This window comes from Mytilus californianus, unplaced genomic scaffold (assembly GCF_021869535.1).
Source record: "Mytilus californianus isolate M0D057914Y unplaced genomic scaffold, xbMytCali1.0.p SCAF_2, whole genome shotgun sequence".
NCBI lineage: Eukaryota > Metazoa > Mollusca > Bivalvia > Mytilida > Mytilidae > Mytilus > Mytilus californianus.
In genome coordinates, this window is record NW_026262668.1 from 48,665,078 (window position 1) to 48,678,515 (window position 13,438).

Here is a 13,438-nt window from a genome sequence, read left to right on the forward strand (position 1 = left end):
GTCTGTGTATTGTAACTGTTCTAAAAGAGTATTTAGTTAGAACATCATGTTTTCGGAAAACCCAAAAATTAATCTTGAGCTTTATAAAACCATATTCTCATGTGTCTAAAGACACTCTTGGACGTTGGGTTAAGGTTGTTTTGCAAACGTCTGGTGTAGACATAACTATATACAAACCACATAGTACTAGATCAGCAAGTACATCTGCAGTACTACGGTGTGCTACTTCAGTAGATACTATTTTAAAAGCGGCAGGTTGGTCAAATGAATCAACATTCAGAAAATTTTATGATAAACCTGTATCTAAACAAAATTATAATGATAATTATAGTGTGAAGGTTTTGAGAAGTCATATCTTATCAAATTCTGATAAGTCTCATGTATAACATGAATAATGATAATACATGTTAGATTTACAATCAATGACATTTTAAAGTTTAACATAACATGTGCATATGTCAATGTATGTTTGATTTACTTTACTTTTGTACTTTGATAGAACACAAAGTTGATACAACATCTTGTTTTTTAAAGCCTGAAAATAAATCATGATTGATGAGGCTGTAATAAATTTCAGTGAACATGAGTAACAGATCACATATCTCTGAAATCTCGTGGTACTCTTAGCATATAGGTTCAATAAAATTGTACAATTAAATGAGACTTACCTTAAGTCGAAATTTGATTGTAATTTTGTTGAACCTATTTATGCTGAGAGTTAACATGCCCTCCCTATCACTCGTATTCCCACCCAGTTTTCTTTTGGTGTATCATGTGCTTATGTGCTCTGTTACATTCTCTGAAAATTGACCTCTACGATCTGCGTGCGCATCTCATGTTAACTCTCAGCATAAATAGGTTCAACAAAATTACAATCAAATTTCGACTTAAGGTAGCACAATACAAAAGCAACTAAATTTTATCAAAATTTCATTTTCAGCTGTTTTTGTTACTTCTTAATATTCAAAAACCACAGAAGAAAAATATTTACATATCTTGCACTGTTAATGAGTTTTGTAAACAAATGCACGTGTCTGACTGATACAAGATAAGAACATGTGGGCAGTACTATGTGGTTAATCAATAGAATCATTTGATAGCTTTACGACCACTGACCAGAAGAAAAATAACAGTTATGAAAAAGAGGTGGATAAGGGATTTATGCAAAAATGAAGATAATGATTTCCAAATAAAATACATTTCTGTATTGGAGCTGCCAGGAGAAAAAAACAAAACAACTATTTGGAGCTATAGAGGGAATCAAAATATAAATGTACAAATATTAAACAAATATAATTGTACAACAATAAATGTTGCTGATGTTTATACTAGAATTTCTGGAGGAGAATGTATAAATATGAATTCTTTTTAAAAGAAAATACAAATTAAATATTTCATTTTCAAACAGCAAAAAATGAAAAAAATCTACTTTGTGTAAAACACCATATTGTCATTGTATACAATTATAATTCTAGAAATCCCCCATAAGGATCCTCTAGACTGACCAACTGATCATTTTGTGTACACATGCATAACTTACTTTTTGTAACAATGCAAAAAACAAAATATATCATTTTATGTACTAAAAGAATAAAATCCATATTGAAAAAAGTAAATGCAATGTGTAATTAAACTTCTGAGATCATTAATAGTAAAGGTTTATCATGGTGGGCGGAGTTTTGACCATATCTGTAGCAACTGACTTATAGCAAGGTCAATAATGATATAACATCTCCCGCCAGATCTGATTTTCGATGCATAGGGTGTGCATTTTCTTTATATATTTAGAATTGCTGAATTGGAATGCTTTCTTACTGGTCAAAACCTAATTGATTTATGATTAAAGGCCAATCCTGAAGTATCCCCATGATATATGTGTGAATTATATTGAAGTTAATGGGGTACAAGTAGGAAAATCCTTATTTATTCAATTGTGGCACATTCATTTTTGTCATGAAAATGTAGTTTAAATTAAATTAGCTCCTTGATGGGTGCCCCTATATACCTGATTTTCACACATGTTGTTCCTTGACCAGGTATCTTCAAAAGGGTGTCTCAGATTTCCAAAAGCATCAATAGAACAAATTTTATACCCAATTTAATTTAGTGATCTCTTATGAATTGAGGTTGCAAACTTCATTGAAGGTTTATGACAGAATGAAATACAATAGCAAAAATCTGAGACACCCTTTTGGAGGTCAAACTGTGTTTCACAACAATCTATAAAATATTTTGGGATGGTATGAATAATAAAGAAGCTAATTTCATTCAAGTGTGGACATCACAATATAGCAACTAATTACATAATAATTAATTATGTAATAATCATGTCATCATGAAATAATCACCATTTGAAAGATTAATCTTTCTTCTTTATTTTGGTACCTCATTTATAAAATTTAAAGCTGGATGAAAGAAATTACATCAGTTTAAAGTTGTCTGATGATTGGTGAAAAAAATCTTTGTATTGTGCTACCTTAAGGTAAGTCTCCTTTAATTGTACAATTAATTAGCAATTTCTAATGTTAAGTATTATGCATTAGTTAGTTTGATTGAATCTACTTGTGATAGATCAATGATATTTTGTATAAAGTTGCATTACTATCAGTTCGTGTCAGTTTGATGACTATTTCGAGGCCCTGCTCCCTTTGTCATGGTCCAGTGACTTTGAATTAATTAGCAATTTTCCTGAATGTTAAATTTTTCTGCTTAAGTTATATTGATAGGAACTATTTACAATAAACAACGATATTTTCTATAAAGCTACATTACTGTCTGTACATCTCAGTTTGTCGACAATTTTCAAGCCCTACCCATTAGATCATGGTGCGGTGACTGAATTAATAAGAAATGTTGCTGTCCATCAGATTGTCTTTTTCTGAATTTTATGCCGAAAGGCGAGACATATATCTCTGTGTCAACAGTTTATTTATACTTAGTTTTACTATTTGGAGTTGACCATCTATACTATTAAACGAGAAGACCTCATTTTGTGTGTCGCTTCTCCTCCTTCCACAATAAATTAATCATTTTGCCTCTGTGTCCCATAGGTACCATGCATAGTTGTATTTGTCATCCTCGCTTATGATAATTATTTTGGGAGGAAATCGAAAATAAAGGCGTCCGGAAATTATTTCCGTCATCGGACGGACTTTTAAGTCATAAACAAGACTTCCGTTTAGAACTGTTTTAAAATTACACAATAATAAGTACTTGGGGACAGGACAATTAATTTCGCGTTTTTCTGTATACTTTGATCATACATATAATATAATAGAGATTCTCTTTATAATATATCAGTGACCGCCGTGCATAGTAAACTTGGAATTGATAGTAAATAGCAAATACACTTTATTTTATAGTGTATCAAGGACGTATAACTATATGCATGTATATGTATGTTCATAGTGTACAGAAAAACGCGAAAATAATTGAAATTATCAGAAAACCAAAAATAACGGACTTTGAAAAAGGGGGAGGGCTAAAAAAATTGCCCTGTCCCCAAGTACCTATGACTTTTATTACCTTTCCTGAAATTCTCCAGTCATAAAATCTTTTATAAAAGTGCATCCTACAACAGCAAAGATGCACAAACAGGAATTTAGACTTTAGACCAAAAAAGTTATAAAAAGATGAACAAGCATTTCAAAAGACTTAAAAGCAAAACCTTTAAGAAGAAAGAAACATTCATAAGTGGTAGTGTTAAACTACATGACATAAAATTTAAATCATTGAAAAGAAGATCAAAACATTGACATGAAAGATGAAATGTTTTAATTTGCATTGAACCAATTTTGAAGTTGTAGTTTTTATTTTCAATATTTATTGTTTATCATAACATTTCTTAAAATCTAAGGTAACAGCCAAAGTTAAAATTACCCAAAATGTGTGATGCAAATTCTATAAAAAGAAATTATCTTTGGATAACCATTATGCTGCCAAAATGTGTATCATGTTTAACTGAAAGGTGTTGAGCATTTTTATAAAAAGAAAATTTAAAACAATAGAAAAAATTAAAAATAGAAAAAGGTAAAAGTCCAAACGTGAAAAATGGTTGGTATATTCGCACATTTAATTTTGTCAGGTTTTATGGACTTCCCTCTTTTAACTTACCTTGGAGTTAGGTATTTTTGTTCAAACTTTTTTTCTTTAAAAAAACAAATTAGAGCCCAGTGAAACGAACATGTTGAGCTCTCGCCAATTCTCACAGCAGTGGTCTAGTTACTTTATTCTTCTCAACACATTTCTAGATGTAATTATATCTGATGATTTTTGTACGATCATATACGTGTAAAATTGAGAATGGAAATGGGAAATATGTCAAAGAGACAACAACCCGACCAAAGAGCAGACAACAGCCGAAGGCCACCTATGGGTCTTCAATGCAGCGAGAAAATCCCGCACCCGGAGGTGATCCTCAGCTGGCCCCTAAATAACATTGTGTGCTAGCTCAGTGAAAATGGACGTCACACTAAACTCCAAAACATATAAATGAATTAAAATTAAAACACATACAAGATTAAAAAAGGACAGAGGCTCCTGACTTGGGACAGGCGCAAAAATGCGGTGTGCACATATACGTGTTTCTTAAAGTACTTAATATTTTTTTTTCTGAAAACTAAAACCTTGGACCAATAGTAAACGTATTTTTGATTAAGTACCAATAGATGAATTACATATATTGTCAATTTTCAGGTTTTATCCTAGATCAACTCATTATATAATTGAATAAATCATATCATTGCAATTCATTAAAACTATATCTCTTATTGGAGAATATTGAAATAAAAGCCACAGCAGTCCCGGAACAAGGTTAACTGGATACGTATATATTTCAAAATAAAACACAAAAACTAAGAAAAAAATTGTTTATATTACTAGGCCTGAAGTTACATTACTTCAGTGTTCAGAGATTTTCTTAAGTTCAATTCAAAATCAGTAAATTATTTTAAAAAGTTCTGCTTTATAACCGTCCATAGGATTAACAGGTTCAAATTCATGTCATAATCAATCAGTGTTGTCGATTCCTTACGTATGACTTTGTCATATTTGCCATCGCACGATATCGCCTGTACACCAGCAGATCTATCCGAAAGTAAAACGTTTCCATAATTGTCTACCGCAAGAGACGACTTAAGACTAGTATCATTGTCTTTTGCACGGACCCGGAAAGCCGTTCCCGACAGATGACAAGGTATTTTTAAACTATCATAATTGTCATCATCTGTACAGACCTGGAAAAACGTCCTCGCCAGTTGCTCATCCGGTGACTTTAAACTATCATTGTCCTTTGTACGGAACTGGAAAGCTGTCCCCGACACTTTCTCTACAAGCGACTTGAAACTATCCTTTCTACTGCCGAACTTCCACAGTGTATCACCTGTTAAATCGCAACACACCACTTTTTCACATGTTTTGCCTTTATATGTAAAGTAAAGTTTTTCTCCAAATTGAGCCATTTAAAACTTTGATGGAATTTCATGTTTCGGTAGCGGAATGCATCCCATTATGTTACCTGACATGGTTGATATAAGAATTTCATTCATATACGATGAACTGCTACCGAGAAATAATTTGTGATTATTAAAAACTATATCGTATACCTCACAGGGTCTGTCTATGTCAAATCTGCTTTTCTTTTCTTCATCGATCAAATTTATCACATCGATAGTCCGATTGCCATGAGTTACTGCAATTCTTTGAATATCGATAACTGTGATGCCAAAAACTGAACCCCTTGCAAAATAAGACTCTTTTCCAGAGAACCGTCTTCTTTATGGACAGTAAGCCTGAGATTGTCCAGAACCGCCACTACAAATCTTTTATCTGGCAGAATTCGACAACAAGTTATTTTAAGATTTTTCTTCCGACCACAATCAAAATGAATATCGTTTATTTTTTCAAGAGTTTTTATCATCGGTCCAGTCTCTACATATTCTGTGTTCAAATTTTAAGTACAATATTCTACTTGTGGTCTGTAATCAGCTATGACTTCCCCAAATGATTTTGAATTCATTACTGAAATTAGGTCTGGCGATGTTACAAATAGTAAATCGTTTGGTTGCTCTAGACGTACCATACGGTCCACTGCCTTTTTTATTTCATCGATTGATTCTAGCACTCTACGACTGAAAATAAAGAGACTTTTATCAGAGGCGTACTCTTTGGTAAGTGTTATGTTTCTTTTTATTTCTCTTGCTTCTTTGGCCCTTTCTTTTAAAATCTGATGCTTTTCTTTCATTGATTTCACATGTATGTTATGTTTCATATCATCAATTGCTCTAGCTTCTAATTTATCAAGCTTCTTGTTAACTTTCTTGCGTATTTCTTTTATCTTACAAATTATTTGATCAACCTTATCATCAACATAATCAGCAATTTCTTCATGGCATATAATTCTATTATCGACTTCCTTAAGCAAATCATCCAATTTTGTTTCAAAATTTGACAAATAATCTTTTGTATTCGAACTAGTTAACGCTTCTTTTATGGCTATGATGTCTTCCTGTCTGAAATAGGTAAAATTTGTCGACAAACACTTAAAACATAAAACTTTATCTTGTGAGGGACAAAAATATTCAAAATTCTCTCCATGTATGTTACATTTCTGATAACTTTTAGAGAGGTTTGCTATTTTGAAATAATCGTCTACTGATATCACGCGATGATCTCGTAGTATCTTATGGAGTTTGTGATCTTTGACACATTCGTTGCAATAACCTTCTTCGCATTCTGTACACCATTTAATTGCTTTTTTCGACTCATTTTTATATTCACATGGTCCACATTTAATCATGGAATCGTCCGCCATATTTCTGTAAAATATAATACAGTACTGTAGATGAAAATAAATGACACCTAAAGCTAATAGATATAAGAAGATGTGGTATGAGTGCCAACGAGACAACTCTCCATCCAAGTCACAATTTGTAAAAGTAAACCATTATAGGTCAAAGTACGGCTTCAACACGGAGCATTGGCTCACACCGAACAGCAAGCTATAAAGGGCCCCAAAAATGACTAGTGTAAAACCATTCAAACAGGAAAACCAACGGTCTAATTTTTAATTTTAGTTCATTTATATGTTTCGGAGTTTAGTGTGACGTCCATTTTCACTGAACTAGTACACCATTTTATTTAGGGGCCAGCTGAGGACCACCTCCGGGTGCGGGATTTTCTCGCTGCGTTGAAGACCCATTGGTGGACTTCGGCTGTTGTCTGCTCTTTGGTCGGGTTGTTGTCTCTGACATATTCCCCATTTTCATTCTCAATTTTAATCTATATAAAAACGAGAAACGAGAAACACTTATGAACCACATCAACAAACGACAACCACTGAACACCAGGTTCCTGACTTCGGACAGGTGCAAACAAATGCTTCGGGTTTAAACGTTTTAATAGGCGCCAACCTTCACCCTACCTGGAACAATAGTGTAACATCACAACATAGAATGACACACTATAAAATATGAATTGAAATGGCTTAACTCAATCAAAAGACATATTAACAAAAACAAGTGAACATACACTGAACGAATAAATTTGATCTATGACACAATGTAAATACAAAATTAATGTAAATACAAAATTAATAAGACTAAGATGCCAATTTGCGATGATTGTTCATGTTTGTAAGATAATTTTCATTATTTCCTGGGTGCTGCTGAGTACTTGTAGAGTATAATATGTCATGATTTTACAATGATGAAATCAGTAAAGATGTTTGAAAATGCTAATGATACTGATAACTGTGTGCTTGACACGTGCTTCTATAAGTTTAGTCAAGACCAAAAATTAGCCGGAAAGCCAGAAATTGATGAGAACAAAAATTAGACGGTCCTAGACAGAATCATCAAAATCTATCTGGATGTCCCTTGAAGTTCGGTATTTTTGTTATACTTTTTTTCGCTTTTAATCAATAGTTTTATTATTATTAAACTAATATAAAAATAAGGTAATGTGGTATGATTGCCAATTAGACAACTATCCACCAAAGTTCAAATGATGGTATTATATTATGGTTGACTTGTATATTTAAACTTTTTTTTTTGCTTTAAACAACACATAACTTAAGTATAGATACGTTTTCTAAATCAGAATTGAATAAATTATGTGTAAATATTTTCAAATGAGTATATTATCGGTAAAAGTATTGAAATATTTTTGAGTCAGTTGATTTCGAGTTGTCATAGTTTCATACAAGTCAGTTAAATTGATACAACCATTATATTACTTCAAAAAACAAATGAACGAGGGAATATGAACAAAAGAAGGAATTCGAACGATTCAGATGCCGGTCTCAACAGGAAATGTATACCAGGTGGCAAGTGTTTGGAGAGTGTCATATTCTATGCGAGTAAAGTGTGGGGAGAAGATATCAAGGGGGGGGGGGGGGGGGGGCAAGAAAAAATCGACTCGACGAAAACATCGAACAACTAAAAAGTACAAATACAGACAACATGCCAGAAGATTACACACAAAATTTAATTGAGCAACACGAAACCGGGTGAACATATGCGCTCTGGAAGGGCCATAAGATCCAGCTCCATTATTGACATCCACCTATCACAAGTATAAGTCATGATTTAAGTTCTCTTATGGTCGTGGCCTGTTACTGTATCTATATTTCTTCTGACAAGAACAATGATGAAGAGATATTTCTTGTATCAAACTGCGTGGAGTGGGATCCTATTAAAATGAGTATAAGCGACAATACCGAACGAACTGAAAGGTAAATTCAAAAAGGGAGGAGATTATAAAAACTGACAAAATGTAACGTTAGATACGAAAAATGCGTTAATTTGATTGGCTTGTCCAGGATCATGAAACTATAATGCGACATTTCCATTGGTTTTTCGTCAGGTTATTGATGTTTTTCAAAGGTCTCCATAGGAACGGTAATATGTGATTTCTTCAATAATATACAAAACACCCACACTTACTCTTTTATTAGCTGATAAACTCTTTTATTTGTCAATTTTTTTTAACTATTTCATGTTTAAGCAGCTGTTAAAGTTTAAACCCGGAACAGAACATGTGACGTCATACTGGCCTGTGCAAAAGAATAGACCAACGAGTCACGGGATTTAATATTAGACGTGTTAGGAAAGTCAATACGATTTTGACGCTGATGTAAAAAAACCAATACCACTACAGGCTATTGTGGGGACCATCTCAAAAAGCCCAGAGATAATCATTCATTGGAGTTAGTTACCTGTATGGGTTTGTTTGATAATGCTGACATGATTTTTATACAATTAAATAATAACAATTTACACCGAAGAGGATCCAGCAAAACAACACGATCATTATTAATATTATCATAAAATTGCCTTGGTTCATAGTAGTGATCGAATAAATTTAAGATCGTTGTTCCCGCATTTCTTACTATGTTGTTGAACGACTACAAGGAAAATCTGCAAAGCGATCAAAATAAATGAATAAAAAAAACCCACTGCAATCAAATCACATCCGAAACCGATGTTTTACTCTATGTCAATCTTTGTTCAAAATTTTCGTTTATTGAAATTTATTTAAGATATACCTTTCATAGCATTTATACGGGAAGGGTTTTGCTCTCCTTTTTTTTTGGGGGGGGGGGCATACGGTGACCTATAGTTGCAAACATTTGCGTCATTTGGTCTCTGGTAGATAGTTGTCTACTTTGGCAATCATACCACATCTCCTTAATTTATATAATTTTCTAGATTAGAGAAATGTGTAGCTTAAAATTCTGATAAAAAAAAACAGAAATTTGTGTACTTGACAATTAAAGAAAATAAAAGAATGAAACAAAAGCTATTTCAATTTGATAATCTTTATCTTTTTATTTTATCTAGAAAGTTCATTCTGGCAATTTAATGTAATGTTGAAAAGGGACAATACCTAAAAAAAAAAACGTTAAAATGTGTGAATTAATTATTCTTATTCTCATTTTAACTGACATTTTCTTTCTTTCAACTTTTGTCAGTTAGTTTTTCGGACAGAAGAGGTTATCGAACAAAGTTTTAAAAGATTACCACATTTGGGCATTATTCAAGCATGTTAAATTTACCTTTCGGTGAAGGGTCGGAAGTTTTTTTTTTCTTGGTATCACGGCTTCCTCCACCAAAAAAACAGAACACCACGATTAAATTGAGATATTTTTGAAAGTGGCGTTAAACTTTCATATGGAGAAGTTAATTTTATTATCTTTGGGTCAGAAGGATATTTTGAAAATGGAATATTCGTTTTCACCTCTTGCAAAGCCTGCTAAATTATATGTCGGGCAATTTTTTTTTTTTCGATTTCCTTCATTTTGTTCTACCTTATATTCACTATACTCGCCGCTTTCTAAATTGGACGGTATATAGTGATGGTTGGATGGGTGCATCCGTCCGTTCTTTCTTCCTTCTGTCCATGCATTGCATTCATACCCAGATAGTAGTAGACAATACGAATCCACACACGGCTCGTGGAAAGTGGTTTTCTCGAACATTAAAACGATGCGCAGCAAGACAACCTTACATATTCTACTCATATTGTTTAATGTATATATTTGGACTTGTGGTCGTAAAGTCCGCCATTCCCATTCTTGACCCTTACATATATTTTTTTTATGTTTTGTTTTGCACTCCCAAATCAAACAAATACAAATGAATGTATGAAGATCTACGTAACGCCAATGCACGTCTTAAAAAATTGGAGTCGACGTTAACCGTTCGCTTCATATCAAACACACCACAAAGCTAAACTATACTACTCCGGGATTCTTATCAATGCAATTGTATTTTGAGAAAGTCCACACTTAAATCTTGTATCGGTATTGGTATTTAACATCAGCGCAGTATTTAAATCCCTTTCCTAACACGTCTATTTAACACAAAGAGAATGTTTACCGTATTAAGTTAAATGATAGGTTAAAAAAAATAAAACAACTCGTGAGAATTGGATATCGCTTGATATCAACTCTCGTTATTTAATCTAAATAGAAATAATAAACTCGCCAAATGCTCGTCAAATGCTCGTTTAAAAAAACAAACGACTCAAGTTGATAGCATTCTCTGTCGTTATGAACATTCACACACGAGAATCAGTTGAACTTCTTGGCGGTGGCGATTATAGTTATGGTCTACCAGGAAGTTTTAACAATAAAGAAAACTAAGTATTATTCTCCTAATTTTCTTAAAAATTAAGTAATCAATGTTAAATATAAAGTTTAGTGTTTATGATTTTGAGGTGAATGACAACAATTCATACAATTTATCTAAAAGTATTACCTTCCAAAAGCTTTTCTTCATCAAACAATGAAAAGCGTATACTTTCTGTTCTTAATAGACTCAGCTGAAGTTGTCTCCCGTTGACCATGACTTTAATTGAAACTAACGTGGAATTATAATAAAATGAAAAACAGCTGTCAAAAATAAAAAATTTTCAATTGAATTTCAACTTGAACCATGCAATAACATTGTTTCGGAATAGCATCGATATATATCGAAGCGTCATAAACGGACATAAACTTTACGTAGACAGCAATTTAATTCCAAGGTGTCAAGGCAAGAAATATTTTGTAAAAAGATTAAAAAATCAATGTTCTGCTTTTTTTAAATTTTCATTTATACCCAATGGCTTTTATGAAAAAACAAAGTCTAGAAAATCAAATTAGTTTTCATTTTCGCACTATTGGCCGTCTACTGTCATTGGAGTCAACCACTGGTGGACATCTTTAGGTGTCAGACCAACAATATATCACCTTTCTATATGCCAATTTTCAACCAATGTTTAAAGTCTTGTAGTGCAGCATGACCGTTCGGAAGGCAACTGCTACTAAAACTAACCCCTGGTTTCTGCAAAAAGCACCATTTCTTTGTCAGGGAAGGGCTACTTTTACATATGTTCTTAATTGAAGTGGGTGAATTGGTGGTCTGACAACTCTCGTTATGTAATATAAATAATAACAATAAAATCGCCAAAGGCTCGTTTATGATTAAATTGAAGTTAAATAACTCAAGTTGATATCAAGCTATAATGTCAAATTCTCCCTCGTTATGAAACTTATAATAAGTGTTATTATTATTAAGTTAATTGAAAACTGTATTCATTGTTTCTCATTTGTCTTGTATTAATAAGGTACTTTTTAAATCATCTGATTTGAATTTGCATAAAGTCCAAATCAACAGATAAGGAACACGTCTTGTATCCATACTCCACACGGAACCAAGTCTTAATTCAAAATTGGCCGGTACAGAGTTGTGGGTATTTATATAAGCTTTGTAATGCAAATAATCGATAGATTATTACATGACTTACAACGTTTAATATAAATTCTTGCTTAAAATTAACACGCATAAAATCAGATTCAACTACCAAGGAATATTTTATAGTCAAATTAGATGCTTGAAATTTCAATGATCGTGGGAAAATTTTGTTGTAAACTTGTTTATTTCTTAAAGCAATGTGGTAAACTTTTAAAATCACAGAACTTGCTTTAATCTATGCAAAATGTAAGTATAAATACTAAATTGTCATATTTATGATTTTGCTTATATGAACGATTTTGATATAAGATAGAGATAGGACACACGGTTCAAGCTTAATTTGACAAATGTTTCTCTTAGGTGAAATTAATCACACAAATTGTATTGCTTATATATGTTATATACCATTTAATTCTTTTCGGGCATATTGGTTTATATTGATAAATATAATGCCTGTAGAAATAAATGTCTATATTACGGTTAAGGATGTTCTTATGTCAGGTTTAGGAATTTGTGTCAGATGTTAGGAGTCTTGGTTTTTTCCTACGATACAGGGTAAAATATGTTGCCCCATAACACCCATTTTTCTATTCATATAAGACTTTAATAGCTCATAAAAGGTCATTTACCAAAATTTAAGCAGATTCTAGATTTCTTTTCTTTCGATTTGAGACTCAAATAATACCAATCCAAATATAAGGTCAAGGTCCGAGTCAGCCTTTTCCCGCAATTTTTTAAAAATTAAATATCTCGAAAAGGAGCTCCATAACCTATCTATATTTTTAGCTTATTTTGTTCCTTAATTAATGCTCATCTGACTTATAGTATCAATTTTAAACTCTATTTTTTTTTGTAATTTCACCTAAATACATCCTTAAGACTGACATTATTCATAATTTATTTATTCATAATTGACCTGGTTCGACAGAAATGCACTGGATAAATATTATTGAGTTCGATTTATACTTGGAGTTGAGATGTAAATCGTTAATTATTTTAAAGAAATATGGTGGCCTGGTCTTCTATCATTCAGAAGCAAAATACATGCTAAGGAGTGCCGTGTGTTTGGCTGTGTGGGATGTATAAATACTAATACGCAGTCACGGACGGTCGGAATTGGGACGTACAATCGTTGCCTCGTGTCAAGGTAATTCCATACCTTTTGTATGCTACACCTTTTGGAACGATACCAATGTAAATAT

At 32.5% G+C, this 13,438-nt stretch overlaps 1 long non-coding RNA gene across 1 annotated transcript; it reads right to left on the reverse strand.

The window, feature by feature from the left end:
- Positions 1 to 4,854: 4,854 nt before the first annotated feature.
- Positions 4,855 to 11,337, reverse strand: LOC127729938 (uncharacterized). The gene is made up of 2 exons (XR_007994904.1): positions 11,259 to 11,337; positions 4,855 to 6,815 (listed from the first exon to the last, which is right to left on the reverse strand). It is a non-coding gene; the product is annotated as an uncharacterized LOC127729938 (long non-coding RNA).
- Positions 11,338 to 13,438: the final 2,101 nt, after the last annotated feature.